The sequence below is a fragment of the Oryctolagus cuniculus genome, chromosome 10 (genome assembly GCF_051225735.1).
Source record: "Oryctolagus cuniculus isolate XC-2025 breed Fujian yellow rabbit chromosome 10, ASM5122573v1, whole genome shotgun sequence".
Taxonomy (NCBI): domain Eukaryota; kingdom Metazoa; phylum Chordata; class Mammalia; order Lagomorpha; family Leporidae; genus Oryctolagus; species Oryctolagus cuniculus.
In genome coordinates, this window is record NC_142876.1 from 27,137,430 (window position 1) to 27,151,038 (window position 13,609).

Genomic DNA, 13,609 nt, shown 5'->3' on the forward strand with positions numbered 1-13,609 from the left:
TGTTGTTGTTGTTTTTTGTTTGTTTGTTTTGTTTTGTTTTTGCCAGAGTGTCTTGGCTTTCCATGCCTGAAATATTCTCATGGGCTTTTCAGCCAGATCCGAATGCCTTTAGGGATGATTCTGAGGCCAGAGTGCTGTTTAGGACATCTGCCATTCTATGAGTCTGCTGTGTATCTCGCTTCCCATGTTGGATTGCTCTCCCCTTTATTTATTCTATCGGTTAGTATTAGCAGGCACTAGACTTGTTTATGTGATCCCTTTGACTCTTAGTCCTTTCATTATGATCAACTGTGAACTGAAATTGATCACTTGGACTAGTGAGATGGCATTGGTGCATGCCACCTTGATGGGATTGAATTGGAATCCCCTGGTATGTTTCTAACTCTACCATTTGGGGCAAGTCAGCTTGCGCATGTCCAAATTGTACATCTCTTCCCTCTCTTATTCCCACTCTTACAAAATATGAGATTTAAAATGAGTAAATGTGAGTGCGGGAAGTCTGAGGATGAAAGATGGATTCTTTGGTTTTTACAGGGTTTCTCAGTCAACTTTAAAAACACAGTCAGTGTTTTAATGTTCAATTTCCTACCCTGATGCTATTAACGTACTGGCACACACTGTGATTGCACCTAAGAATGAATGCACAGCTTGAAACTGGAATCTCAAGGGGGAATGAAAACATGGAATACTCCATAAGAATTGAAAAAAAAAAAAAAAGGCCAGCACCGCGGCTCACTAGGCTAATCCTCCGCCTGCGGCGCCAGCACACCGGGTTCTAGTCCCGGTCGGGGCGCCGGATTCTGTCCCGGTTGCTCCTCTTCCAGGCCAGCTCTCTGCTGTGGCCCGGGAGTACAGTGGAGGATGGCCCAAGTGCTTGGGCCCTGCACCCACATGGGAGACCAGGAGAAGCACCTGGCTCCTGGCTTTGGATCAGTGCAGTGCGCCAACCGCGGTGGCCATTGGAGGGTGAACCAACAGCAAAGGAAGACCTTTCTCTCTGTCTCTCTCTCACTGTCCACTCTGCCTGTCAAAAAAAAAAAAAGAATTGAAAATATAGAACATGAGTAACTGCCTGAAAAATGTCTAACTCCTCATTCTCCTCATGAAAAGATTGCAGACCCCTAGCCTATGTGTGGGGAACACTACCCGGATCCAGAGAACATGCAGGGCTCCTGGCCAAGCTGAGACTCCTCCCCGACTGATATTCCCTCTTGTTTGCAGTTCTCAGTTTCTAAAGTAGGTTCTTAGTTACTTTCCTTCCCTGACCCTGCCCTTAGCCTCCTGACAAAGGCAGAGCCAGGAAGTAAACTGATCACCATCGCCGCTATGACGACAACATGATAGAACCATGATCTAGAACCATGATCTAGAACCCAGCTCTTCTGCCCCTGGATCCAGTCAGTGCCCTGGAGTCCGCTGCCTCTGGTTGCCTGCAGGTGGGGTAGACAGTCCAGAACATCTAACAAAACCACAGCACAGGCACCCATCTTGAGAAAGGACAATGGTTGCAGAGAAGGAATCGACTCCAGGAAGCTCCACCTAGCCTAGGCATTAGGTGCTTAGTGCTTGATTGTGTGAAGATGTGGAAATCACAGGGTAGAGACTAGGGTGAGGGATGGGAACATAGCTACTGTATGTTAGGGTTCTAATTGTTTATAATTTTTTTTGTAACAGAAACTCAGCCTTTTTCACACATAATTTTTTTTTCTTTTTTTAAGATTTATTTTAAATTTGAAAGAAAGAGTTACAGAGCAAGGTAGAGACAGAAAGAGGTCTTCCATCTGTGGGTTTGCTCCCCAAAATGGTCGCATTGGCCAGAACTGAGCTGATCCGAAGCCAGGAGCCAAGCGTTTCTTCCAGGTCTCCATGTGGGTGCAGGGGCCCAAGGACTTGGGCCATTCTCCACTGCTTTCCCAGGTGCATCACCAGAGAGCTGGATCAGAAATGAAGCAGCCAGGACTCAAATCAGCACCCATATGGGATTTTGGCACTAGGGGCCAGGGCTTTAACCCACTATGGCACAACGCCAGCCCCTGTTATGGTTCTAACAACAAGATGGCCAGTTTTCCTTTGGGTTCCCACTGGTTACTACTAGCTGACACCATCTAAATCTCAGCTGGCTGAGACTACCCCACCAACCAAGAAAGAGTGTTGAAGGTAAAGTAATCTTCCTTGTGCAGCAGCTTAGTCAATCTGGAGAATCATACGACTTATTTCTTCAAGTATAGCATGCAGGAGAAGAGCTGGGCCTCTGTAGTCAGGCTGTCTGGGGTTCGAATCCTGCCCTAAAACTACCAGCTGTTCCTCAGTTCGCTCAGCTCTACAGTGGAGATCACAGCATCTGCCTCACGGGATTTTTCTGAGCATTAAATAAGCAAGTGTACACCAAATGCCTTAGAGAGAGTTCAACAAATGTTTTGTATTATTAATGGTAAGGAAGAATCCACTAGGCTTTGGGGATTCCTGGATACAGAGAATCAGAAAGGGAATTACAGTAATAACATGATATGGAGATAAAACTTCTAATAATAATTGCCACTCTTTCCACAATCAAGCTATTTCCATCTTTAGTGCTCATATGCTTTTTTTTTTCTGTATGTCACGAGGGCCAAGGAGGTATTGGTGAATCTCAGTAAGCTAGATGATCAGACATTTTCTCTACCTCATAAAATGTGGTGGTTTCCAAATGTTTACCCACAGGAATGTTGATGTAATGAATGTTTTCTACTCACTACATAGCAGAAAACAGAATCTAAAGAAGATCTTAAAGGCAAGTAGTATTTCTAACACTAACTCCTGCTGGGGGCAGGAGTATCATCTTGATGGATGGGGTAGGATATTATTACCCCTTATAAATTCAGGATGCTTCTTTATGTGAAAAAAGGGCTCCAAATAAAAAATAACATCCTTTATGACTGCTGAAGATGATATGCCCAAATGGATAATGTTTTAAAACTTAAAATGGATAGCATACCTAAAACTAAACTTTAAGGTAAAATAGATGTTCTATTCTTAATTCTAAAGAAGAGCAGACCTGAGTCAACTGTGAACGTGGAGGACTCCTGGGCTGAGGTGGGCCTTAGCTAAGCACAGAGCTTGGCAAGGCCCAGCTCTCACACCCAGGGAAAACCACACACCCAGGCCTTCTTCCTCAATCCTACTTCTCCCTGGCCCCCAACAGAGGAATCCATTGGAACCAAGAAGGCAATGAGGTGACAAAAACCCAACTGATGCTGAAAGACAATTCCATCTATTTGCAATTGATCTGTTTACTTCGATCACCAACATGCTTTTGCTGTAGTAAAATGTTAATTTCAGCCCTGATGCCCAGAAATAACAAGTCCCCAAAATCAAGATAATCAAGTTTTCTCCTGCTTGCTTTAAGCCAATAGGAAAAGCTACCACTGAAGGCATGACTGGGTGAACCTAAGGGGCAACAGGGCAGTGTCTTCAAAGCACTCTCATGGGATCCCAGAAGCACTGCTTGGCCTGGCTGTACACACATCGCATGTAAATCACTGAAGATCGCTCTAGCTGCTGTAAGAAACTCTGAGACAGGGGCACCAGCAAAATAAATGTCTGTTTCTTTCTCAAATAAAGCCCCAATGGGGTTACTGATTATAGCTACCTTCATCTTGAGTTTCTGATTACATTCAAAACTGTTAAATAAAATATTCATTCAATTATACTTGTCAAAACACAATCAAGATTTTTATTTAGAGCTACTGTGATAGGATAGGGCCACTGCAGCAGTGTCTTGCAGGGAAGGTGAGAGATTGGGCTCAACTCTGAACACAGCATGAACAAGTGGGAATTTATAGCCAGGGAGCAGTCAGTGTGGCAGTCAGTGGATGGAAAATTACTAGGAGGAAACATTAGGGTAAGGGGGATTCTGCAAAGCTGATCTCTAATGGGATTCTTGCTGAGGAAAGCCAGGGTGATCAGACATTACTCTGGGTGTGCAAGTGAGAGGGTGGGTGGGATGGGGCGGGCAAGAGTGAGGGTGATAAAGAACTCAATCATGTATCAAAGATGATCAGAAATCAAGAATGGAGGTAAAGTGACTTAGCAGGTTCTTGGCTATCACTGAATTTTGCAAAGAAGGATGGGTCTAGGTAAAGGTTCAGAAGTCTAACTAAAGTTTGGCTAAGAAAAGAATTTTTGCCAATATATGGATGTCAGGTTCTCCTAGCTTTTCTTTGTCTGCATAAAAAAAAAAAGTGTTGAGGGGAGGAGAAGAAAGAGAAACAACAATGAGTTCCCATTAGAGATTTTTATGAGCCAAGTCATTTTTTTTTACATTCCCTTGGCAAGAACTGGGTCAGATGGCCAGACATCACCACAGGAGAGGCAAGGAAATATGGTCTAGGCGTGGGCTCCCAGGAGACGAGGAAGCCATGTGCTGGGTAACGAGGCAGTCACATGAGTCTCACCACCTCTCCTTGTCTACATGTCCATTCTCATAAAACCGTGCAGGGTCTTCTCACCATGTGGTGGCAGGCTTCCGTTTCCCTTGTGTAGAGAATGATCATCAGACTAGTTTTGGCCAATAGAATGAGGCAGAAGTGACAGTTTGCCAGAACTGAGCCTCGGACCCAAGAGACCCCCCCTGTGTTTTTTCACCTGCTCACTTTACCTCTGTCATCACCATGAGGAGGATACACTTAGGTTAACCCACTAGTCCAGGAGAAGGATCAGAGGCAGGGAGCAGAACCAAGTCACTCCAGTCTAGTCCAGCCCAGGGCAAACCACCTTCAGCCAACCTCAGATCACACAATAATGAGTGTCCTGCGCCACTTTGGAATGGGTTGGTTAGGCAGTAGATTTTGGCAATGACTAACTGCCATCCATATTCTGCTACATCAAATATTTTTAACTCCAGCACAGGAATATACAACACAGTCTCACTATGATTAAGAGTTATTTCTTCTTCCCCTCAAATATCATTGTAGGAAGTATACATTATAATCCAAAATTAAACTTATTTTGACTTAATTTTAGATTATCTAGAAATTCATTGGTGAATACTAAATGGAAACACAAATATTTGCTTTTAAATGCATGGTCGCCTATATTGACCGTATATGATTTGGTCTGAGGAACCAATGCAGTGTTGGCTGCTTACAATATTGAATAATTCATCTGGTTATATTTAGCACCAATTTAATACACAGTCTTAATATACTTGACAAAGAAAATTTTTATAATGACATAATAAGGATAAGAACATTGTTAGTTCTGAAAGGTTTAAAAATGTACTTTAACTTCATTTCCTGTGAATCAAGTTGAGTGGTAATTACTGGTGCATTCAACAGACAGTGCTTCCACACAGAAGCTGGGCCTCCTACTTCCAATCTCTGGAGAAATCAACAGGGAGACCCTGTTGGCTAATAGCTGGTTAATGGCCAGCCAAGGGTGTGCATAACGAGTGTCCACCCTAGTTGCCATCAAATGTGAGGAGGAGGGGAGAAGAGGATGAGTGAATAAAGGGAGAGAGGAAGAAAGAGACGAAGGGAGGAAGGGGGTGGCACACACAATTGTCCGCATGGGACTAAGGAATGGACAGATCCCAGGGAAAGCATGTGAGAAAATGGGCACCTCAAAGTTGCCCGCTGGAGGCACCACCCAGCAGGCAGAGCGCACAGTGTGTGCGAGGAACAGGAGCAGAGAAAGCGCCTTTATGGCCGGCCTTCAGTGCTCTTTCATCCCTTTCTTTTTTTAAGATTTATTTATTTATTTGAAAGGCAGATTTATGGAGAGGCAGAGGCAGAAAAAGAGAAAGAAGGAGAAGGAGGGAGGGAGGGAGGGAGGGAGGGAGGGAGGGAGAGAGAGAGAGGTCTTCCATCTGCTGGTTCACTACCTAGATGGCCACAATGGCCAGAGCTGCGCTAATCCAAAGCCAGGAGCCAGGAGTTTCTTCCAGGTCTCCACATGGGTGCAGGGGCCCAAGGACTTGAGCCATCTTCTACTGCTTTCCCAGGCCATAGCAGAGAGCTGAATCAGAAGTGGAGCAGCTGGAGCCGGCGCCGCGGCTCAATAGGCTAATCCTCCGCCTAGCGGCGCCGGCACACCGGGTTCTAGTCCCGGTCGGGGCGCCGGATTCTGTCCCGGTTGCCCCTCTTCCAGGCCAGCCCTCTGCTGTGGCCAGGGAGTGCAGTGGAGGATGGCCCAGGTGCTTGGGCCCTGCACCCCATGGGAGACCAGGAAAAGCACCTGGCTCCTGGCTCCTGCCATCGGATCAGCGCGGTGCGCCGGCCGCAGCGCGCCGGCCGCGGCGGCCATTGGAGGGTGAACCAACGGCAAAGGAAGACCTTTCTCTCTGTCTCTCTCTCTCACTGTCCACTCTGCCTGTCAAAAAAAAAAAAAAAAAAAAAAAGAAGTGGAGCAGCTGGGTCTTGAACCGGTGCCCATATGGGATGCCAGCACTGCAGGCAGCAGATTTACCTGCTATGCCACAGCGACAGTTCCTCATGCCTTTCTTTATTACTTCTCCCTGTGCCCTTCCTCTGTCTTTCTGGGATTCCTGGATTTTCTTCATGCCATTATCTAGCACACCAGATGGAAACTGCCCCTTCCATACGTCAGCATCCCCCACTAGAGTGTAAGTACCATGGAGAGCAGGGGCTATGCCTATTTTGTTTTTCCATAGTATCCCTGCACTAGCACAATACCTTACCTGTAGTAGGCACTTAGTAAGCAATGTAAAGTTAGGCACCTCATTCACAAGATCACAAGTCTGATAGCAGGCACAAGCAATTGCCAGTGCCTCATTCACTCTCCCTCGGTTTCAACAGAATTTTTTACTTTAGATCTCTGAAATCCCTTACAGATTCTAAGCCTAAATGCTGAGGTGCACAGATAAGTTTTTAATGTACAATAAATTTTGTCAGCCTTTAATCCATTCAAATGACTTTGAGAATATTTCCACTGATATAATGATCATAATTGCCATTTCATTTCCATACATTATTTATCCATGTAATTATGAAATGAACGAAACACCATATAAGAAATTAAGTTGCAAAGTGTTGCCTCTGGAGATTTCATGAATTGTAATAGCTGTTATTTCCTTCTGAAGTATCTAAGAGTTTATTTCTCTGAAGGATTAATCATTTATATGGAAAATAACTCAACCTTCAGTGAAATCTGGCTTTTTCTCCCTTCTGATTATAAATAAAACCTATTCACAGAAACTTCAGGGGGAAAAATGTATTTTTTGAAGATTTATTTATTTATTTATTTGAAAGGCAGGTATTTAGAGTAAGAAGGAGCGAGAGAGAGATCTTCCATTCATTGGTTCACTCCCCAAATGGCCACAATGACCGGGGCTGGGACAGGTCAAAGTCAGGAGCTTCTTCTGGGTCTCCCACATGGGTGCAGGGTCCCAAGGACTCAGGCCATCTTCTGTTGCCTTCCCAAGTACATTAGCAGGGAGTTGGCTGGGAAATGGAGCAGCCAGGATTTGAACCAGTGCCCATATGGGATGTCGACCCTGCAGGCAGAGGCTTAACCTATTGTCCAGAGTACCAGCCCTAAAATGTACTATTTTTAAAAAAAAGATTTATTTCATTTATTTGAAAGACAGAGTTACAGAGAGAGGTAGAGACAGAGAGAGAGGTCTTCCACCCACTGGTTCACTCTCCAGATGGCCACAACAGCCAGAGCTGTGCCAATCCGAAGCCAGGAGCCAGGAGCCAGGAGCTTCCTTTGGGTCTCCCATGTGGGTGCAGGAGCCCAAGGACTTGGGCCATCTTCTACTGCTTTCCCAGGCCATAGCAGAGAGCTGGATCAGAAAAGGAGCAGCCGGGACTAGAATCAGTACCCATATGGGATGTCAGCACTTCAGGCCAGGGCTTTAACCCACTATACCACAGTGCTGTCCCCTAAAATGTACTATTTTAACAGAATGAATACATAAAGTGCTAAAATCCCAAAAGGTATGGTATCAAAAGACTAAAGAACTCCAGAAAAGTAGAAGGTGTGAAGTCAATTGGCAAAGATATGCACACCCAAAACCATAGGTCAGGAGAAAGCTACCAGATAAATTACAATATTTCTAGAACACACAGCAGATCACATTCACAAATTACAAGAGGGGTGACTAATTGCAAAACTGTTTTTAGGGGCAGACTTTGTACATATGAGCAAGTCCCAGCTGCTGCACTTCCAATCCAGCTCCTTGCTAATGCACCTGGGAAAGCAGTGGAAGTGACCCAAGTGCTGGGGCCTCTGATGCCCATGTGGGAGACCCAGATGAAGTCCTCAGCTCCTGGCTTCCACCTGTCCCACCCCAACTACTATGACCACTTGGGGAGTGAACCAGCTGATGGAAGATCTCTTTCTTTCTCTCTCCATCTCTCCCTCTCCCTCTCCCTCGCTCTAACATTGCCTTTCAAATAAACAAGTAAATCTTTTGTTAAAGAAAGTATTTTATTGGAAAGACTCCCAGTGCCAGGGTTGGACGTAGAGAGAGAAGAACAGATTCACAAATACCTCTTGAAGGCCATACGGGGTGCATTAGGAAGCAAGAACACGCTTCTTTACTAAATCCATGCAAACAGCTCCATGAACTAGGATTTCTGAAGCCCCTCCTCCGTGTCCTGCTGCTGGTGACACAGGCAGTGTCTCTTCCTAGTCCTCTCTGCAGAGGTCGAGAGCTCCCATGCCCAGAGACCATCTTCCTACACAGATCACCCTCAGGCAAAGGTGAAAGATGCTCTCTCACAATTACTCACCACCCTATCAGAAGGAAGCCAATCAGGAGGCAGAAACTAACTATACCACTTATTTCAACAGAGAATTTCATGTGAAGATTTGTTAACTAGATAGAAGGGATTGCTACAGGTAACTGGAAACAGAACATTAACCCAAAGATCTATTGATGGATGAATGGATACAAAATGTGGGATAGCCATCCAATGGAATACCATTCCACCTTAAAAAGGAATGAAATTCTGATCCATGTTACCATATGGATCGGCCATGCTGTGGTTGAAATATTTCCACCCAAACTCATCTTGAAATTTTCTCCCTATTGTGAAGCTTTAAAAGGGTAGAAACTCAGTCAGGCATTTGGAGGTAGAAACTTTGGGAGGTAATAAGGTTAAATGAGGCCATAAGCTTGGGAGTGTGACCCTGTAAGAAGAAGGGGAGAGACCTGAGCCATCTCAGTCTCGCCTCATGAGGCCCTGCACCGCCTCCCCAGCAGCAAGTAGGACCTCACCAGATGTGACTGCCTGATCTTGAACTTCCCAGCCTTCAGAACCGGGAGCTGAATGAACCTTTATTCTTTGTCAGTTACTCAGTCTGCGCATTCAGTTCTAGCAACAGAAAATGACTAAGACATTATGTTAAGTGAAACAGGCAGTCATAAAACAGCAAAGATTGTACAGTTCCTCTTATATGACATTCTTAGACTAGTCAAGTTCACAGAGACTGAAAGTGGATTAGCAATTGCCTGGGGCTAGGGTGAGGGAGAAATGAGGTGAGGGGTATTGCTAACTGGTGCAGAGTTTCAGTCTTGCCAAATGTAAAGAATTCTGATGACTGACGCACAACAGTGTGATCATACTTCACACCACTGAACCATATATGTCAAACAAGGTTGAGATGGGGTAAGCTTCTTGCTATGTATATTTACTGCAAGTTTTTTTCAATTGTTGGAATTTTTGAAAATGAAAAAAAGACTAAGAGCATTCTATGTCTTATGGAAGGGGCTCACACAGGAGACAGCTACCACCTCTAGGACTGAAAAAAGCAAAAAAGAGAGCCTGGAATGTACAGCAAAGGCCCCCAGGAGCCTGAAACCCAGATCCCAAAGAAGGAAGCACCACGTGGCGGGGGCTGGTGCATCAGAGATGGGCATCCTGTGAGTGTTTTGCTGGGAGGACCTGGGAGAAGCAGCCTGACATGACTCCCATAAAAAGAATCAAAACAGGAAGGATCAAATCCTTTCTTTCTCCTCCAGCCTCCTTGTCTCCCTCCAAAACCCTCTAACAACAGAGAACAGCACGGGAAAGGACAAAAAAAGAGTTTGGAGAATCAGCACTGTCATCATGAAGCAAATACCGAAGAGCAAGTTTGGAGCTGACAAACTTAACAATGGCAAACTTAACAAATAGCTTAACGATGGACACAAACGCAAAAGCCTAAGAAGCCAGTGTAGAGCAGTCCGCACGGTGCAGGTGCGACACCCAAATGCTGCTCTTTGCACTTCCCTGGAAAACCACCCTCTGCCCTGCCCCGCCCCTGCCCCACCCCACCACCCCAGGAGGCGTCTACTCAAGGGGACTTCCAGAAGTTTGTGGAAAGAGAAGTGAAAGATAAATCTCATAGACGTTAAAAATACAGTGACGGTTCCCAGAAGCTGGGAGGGCAGGACGGAGCAGGGCTGATGAATGGCTACTGTTAGAGTTAGATAGGAGAGAGCAGCTCTGGCATCGCATTTTACAGTTGGGTGGCTAGATAGTGCGAATGTACTATGTATCTCTCTGTTGGAAAAAAAGAAAGGAAAGGAAAGGAAAAAGAAAGAAAAGCCCAAGGGCCAGTGTTGTGGTGCCCTGGGTTAAGCTGCCACCTGTGACAATGGCATCCCATGTTAGAGGGAGGTTCCAGTCCCAGCTTCTCTGCTTCCAATCCAGCTCCTAGCTAATGCCCCTGGGAAAACAGTGGAGGAGGGCCCCTGTGTTTGGACTGCTGCCACCCACTGAGGAGACCCAGATGAAGCTCCTGGCTACTGGCTTCAGCCATTGTGGCCACTCAGGGCGTGAACTAGCAGATGGAGGATCTCTTTCTGTCTCTGTCTCTCCCTCTCTCTTTCTCATCCTGCCTTTCAAATAAATAAGATAAATCTTTGTGTAAAAAAAAAAAAAAAAAAAAAAAAAAAAAAAAAAAAAAAACCAGAAGATAATATTCTAATGTCTTTACCATAAAGAAATGTCAAATATTAGAGGAAAGATATTTTTACCCTTAGATATTTTACAATGCATCAAAATATCACATGTATACACACACCATTTTATATATCTGTAAAAATTTTTTTATAAATAAAATTTTTAGAAACTCTCATTTTAAAAAAAACAGATGCTTATTTTAGTACAAACAATTTTGAAATCCAGATATATGGGGGGGTCTCCAAATAGTTCATGGAAAATGTGTGTTACGCAAAATTATGCATTGATTCCAATTTTTGGCTCACAAATAAACTTATCTTGTAATTCCATCTCCCCACACATGTTTTGAAGCCTGTGCATAGCTCACGGCCCAGCTGCTTCAGGGAAAATGAATCCTTCCTACTGTCCTTGCAGGCACACCAGACCAACCTTCACTGGCTGCTGAAGGTGCACTACTTGGGCCCTTTCTGGGCACCTGGGCAAGGCTGCTCCTCAGGAGAGAGGGAAGATGCGGGATACATGTTGGAAATTAGGGCAAGTGAGTAGGAGGAAACTCGGGGCTAGGGCAATGCCTGGTTGCCTGTCCCAGTGCCTGTGGAGGGTCCTTTCCTGGTTATTTTCCCAAGAGCACATCTTCAGGAGCGCCCCAGTGAGAACCCTTGTCAAGTCTCAGCTTTGGCTGCTCACATGGACAGTTCTCAAAGCCACAGAAGAGATATGAACTTGAGAACAGCATTTCTCAACTTTTTTTTCTTTCCATTATTGTCCAAGAAAAAAAATTTTAACTTAAAGTTAATTTTAATTTATTAACAAATTTCAATTAAATTTATCCCTAAGGAGAGAAATTAAACATTAAAGGATATGAATTTGCGAGGCAGCATAAGCAAGAGCTTTGAGGAGCCACAAGCCATTGTAGAATCTAAATTTTTTAAGCCCCTAAGAAACAGTTTTCATCCTTTCAAGGGCAATATCACTCTTGTTGAAAATGCATACGGTGGAAGAGCAGGGAGAACTATTTAAGAGATGGATGAAATAGCCCACAGGAACTCCCACTCGCTGCCCAGGACCCATGCTATCTGGTCCCACGTGACTTGATAACTCCCTAACCATAGGAGACTAAAGAGAGGGTCCTCCAGACACACAGGGACCACTAAGATACAAATGTCTTGTGAGAGTCTGCCTGAAACACATCCTACACTGTGGCCTGCAGCTCTGGCATCACATATGGGCTCCAATTCAAGTCCTTGCTGCTCCGCTTCCAATCCAGCTCCCTGCTACTGTGCCTGGGAATGCAGCAGAGAGCAGCCCAAGTGCTTGGGCCCCTGCACCCACGTGGGAGACACAAAAGAAGTTCCTGGTTTCTGGCTTGGAACCCACCCAGCTCTGACTGTTGCAGCCATTTGAGAAGTGAATCAGCAAATGGAAGATCTCTCTCTCTCTCTCTCTAGCTTTCAAATAACTAAAAAAAAAATATTTAAAAATAATAACTTTAAGCTATGAAAAGAATAAGGAAGTAGTGAAGTCAACGATCTGAAGAGCTTTCACAAAGCAAATTAAGTTTCAGTGCCAGGTAAGCTATTTGATAATTATTCGACACCTTTTCTATACAGAACACCAGTGTAAGATATTCAGCTGGGTTTGCTCATGTTAACAATGCAGGTTTTTATCAGTTATTTGGAGCCAAAATGTTAGGTGGCTCTGTGAACCTTGAGGTGGAGGTGCAGACAGATCTCTGTGGCCATAACCCAGGAAAGCCTTTCCATCTCTATGTGCAAAACAGATGCAGCAATTCATTTCCCCAAAACATGTTACTCGACAACTCTGAATTAGTCGGTCTCCAGGGTAGTAAAGGGAGTGTTGAGTCCCTGTACCAAGCTTTTCTTCTTCCCAGAAAATTCTAACAGGAAATTCATCCAAAGGTGCAGCAGTTTCTTGTGGAGCCTGAACACCCACTATTTTGTGCTGGGCTAATATCATTCTGGCTTAGAGGACGAAATGTCCTCACTGCTCACAGTGATTTGCCTCTTTATGTAAATTATTCCTGATCTGGAATGTTGTTTCTTTGTCTTTCTGTCTGAGTGTCTCAGTAAAATTTTCTACTTTTGCCAAAAATCTGGTACTCAGGAGAAATTAAAATCAACAGGGAAATTAATGGGCCTGATCTTTACGTAACTATGGAACTCTATAGGAAATTCTTCTGCTGAGAAAATTGGGTTCCTTTCAGATATAATTAAGGGTAATTCAAATCCAGATGTGAAGTGGAGTTAGGGAAATCCAGACAGATACTCAATATAAAATCCCATGGTGGAGGTGGGGTGGAAGGGAGAGATTGCAAACCTTCAGTGTAATTATGTCACCCAACTGACCTTAGTCACACCAGGGCTTCATTTCACACCATTAGGCAAAACAATTTTTAAATTTATGCATAATTATTTTTTGAAGTTAAGGGTAAAAAACACTGCCAAAATTATCCAACATGGATCTCAACTTCGAAATTTAAGGATGAGGCAGGCAGCATTTCATTTTCACAGTCAAGTGTATGTCAGGCAATAGATAAAATCTTCTGGTTGCAATTTCAGCTGCATTTTATTAGGAACTGGGCAGAAATATTTACTTGCACAGGCTTAAGAGTAATTTAGCATCTTCAGCTAGCAGTTATTCAAAATGCCAGAGGGAAAAACCATCAGGCAATTGTTTCAAATGAGCAGAACAGCATA

The 13,609-nt window shown here is 44.3% G+C and overlaps 1 long non-coding RNA gene across 2 annotated transcripts in view; it reads right to left on the bottom strand.

Moving 5' to 3' along the window:
* Positions 1 to 1,698: 1,698 nt before the first annotated feature.
* Positions 1,699 to 13,609, bottom strand: part of LOC127492378 (uncharacterized) — a 169,628-nt gene continuing 157,717 nt past the window's right edge. For both annotated transcript variants that reach the window (XR_016214539.1, XR_016214535.1), the window contains exon 4: positions 1,699 to 1,933. This is a non-coding gene — a long non-coding RNA (uncharacterized LOC127492378). The remainder of the gene's footprint in view (positions 1,934 to 13,609) is intronic.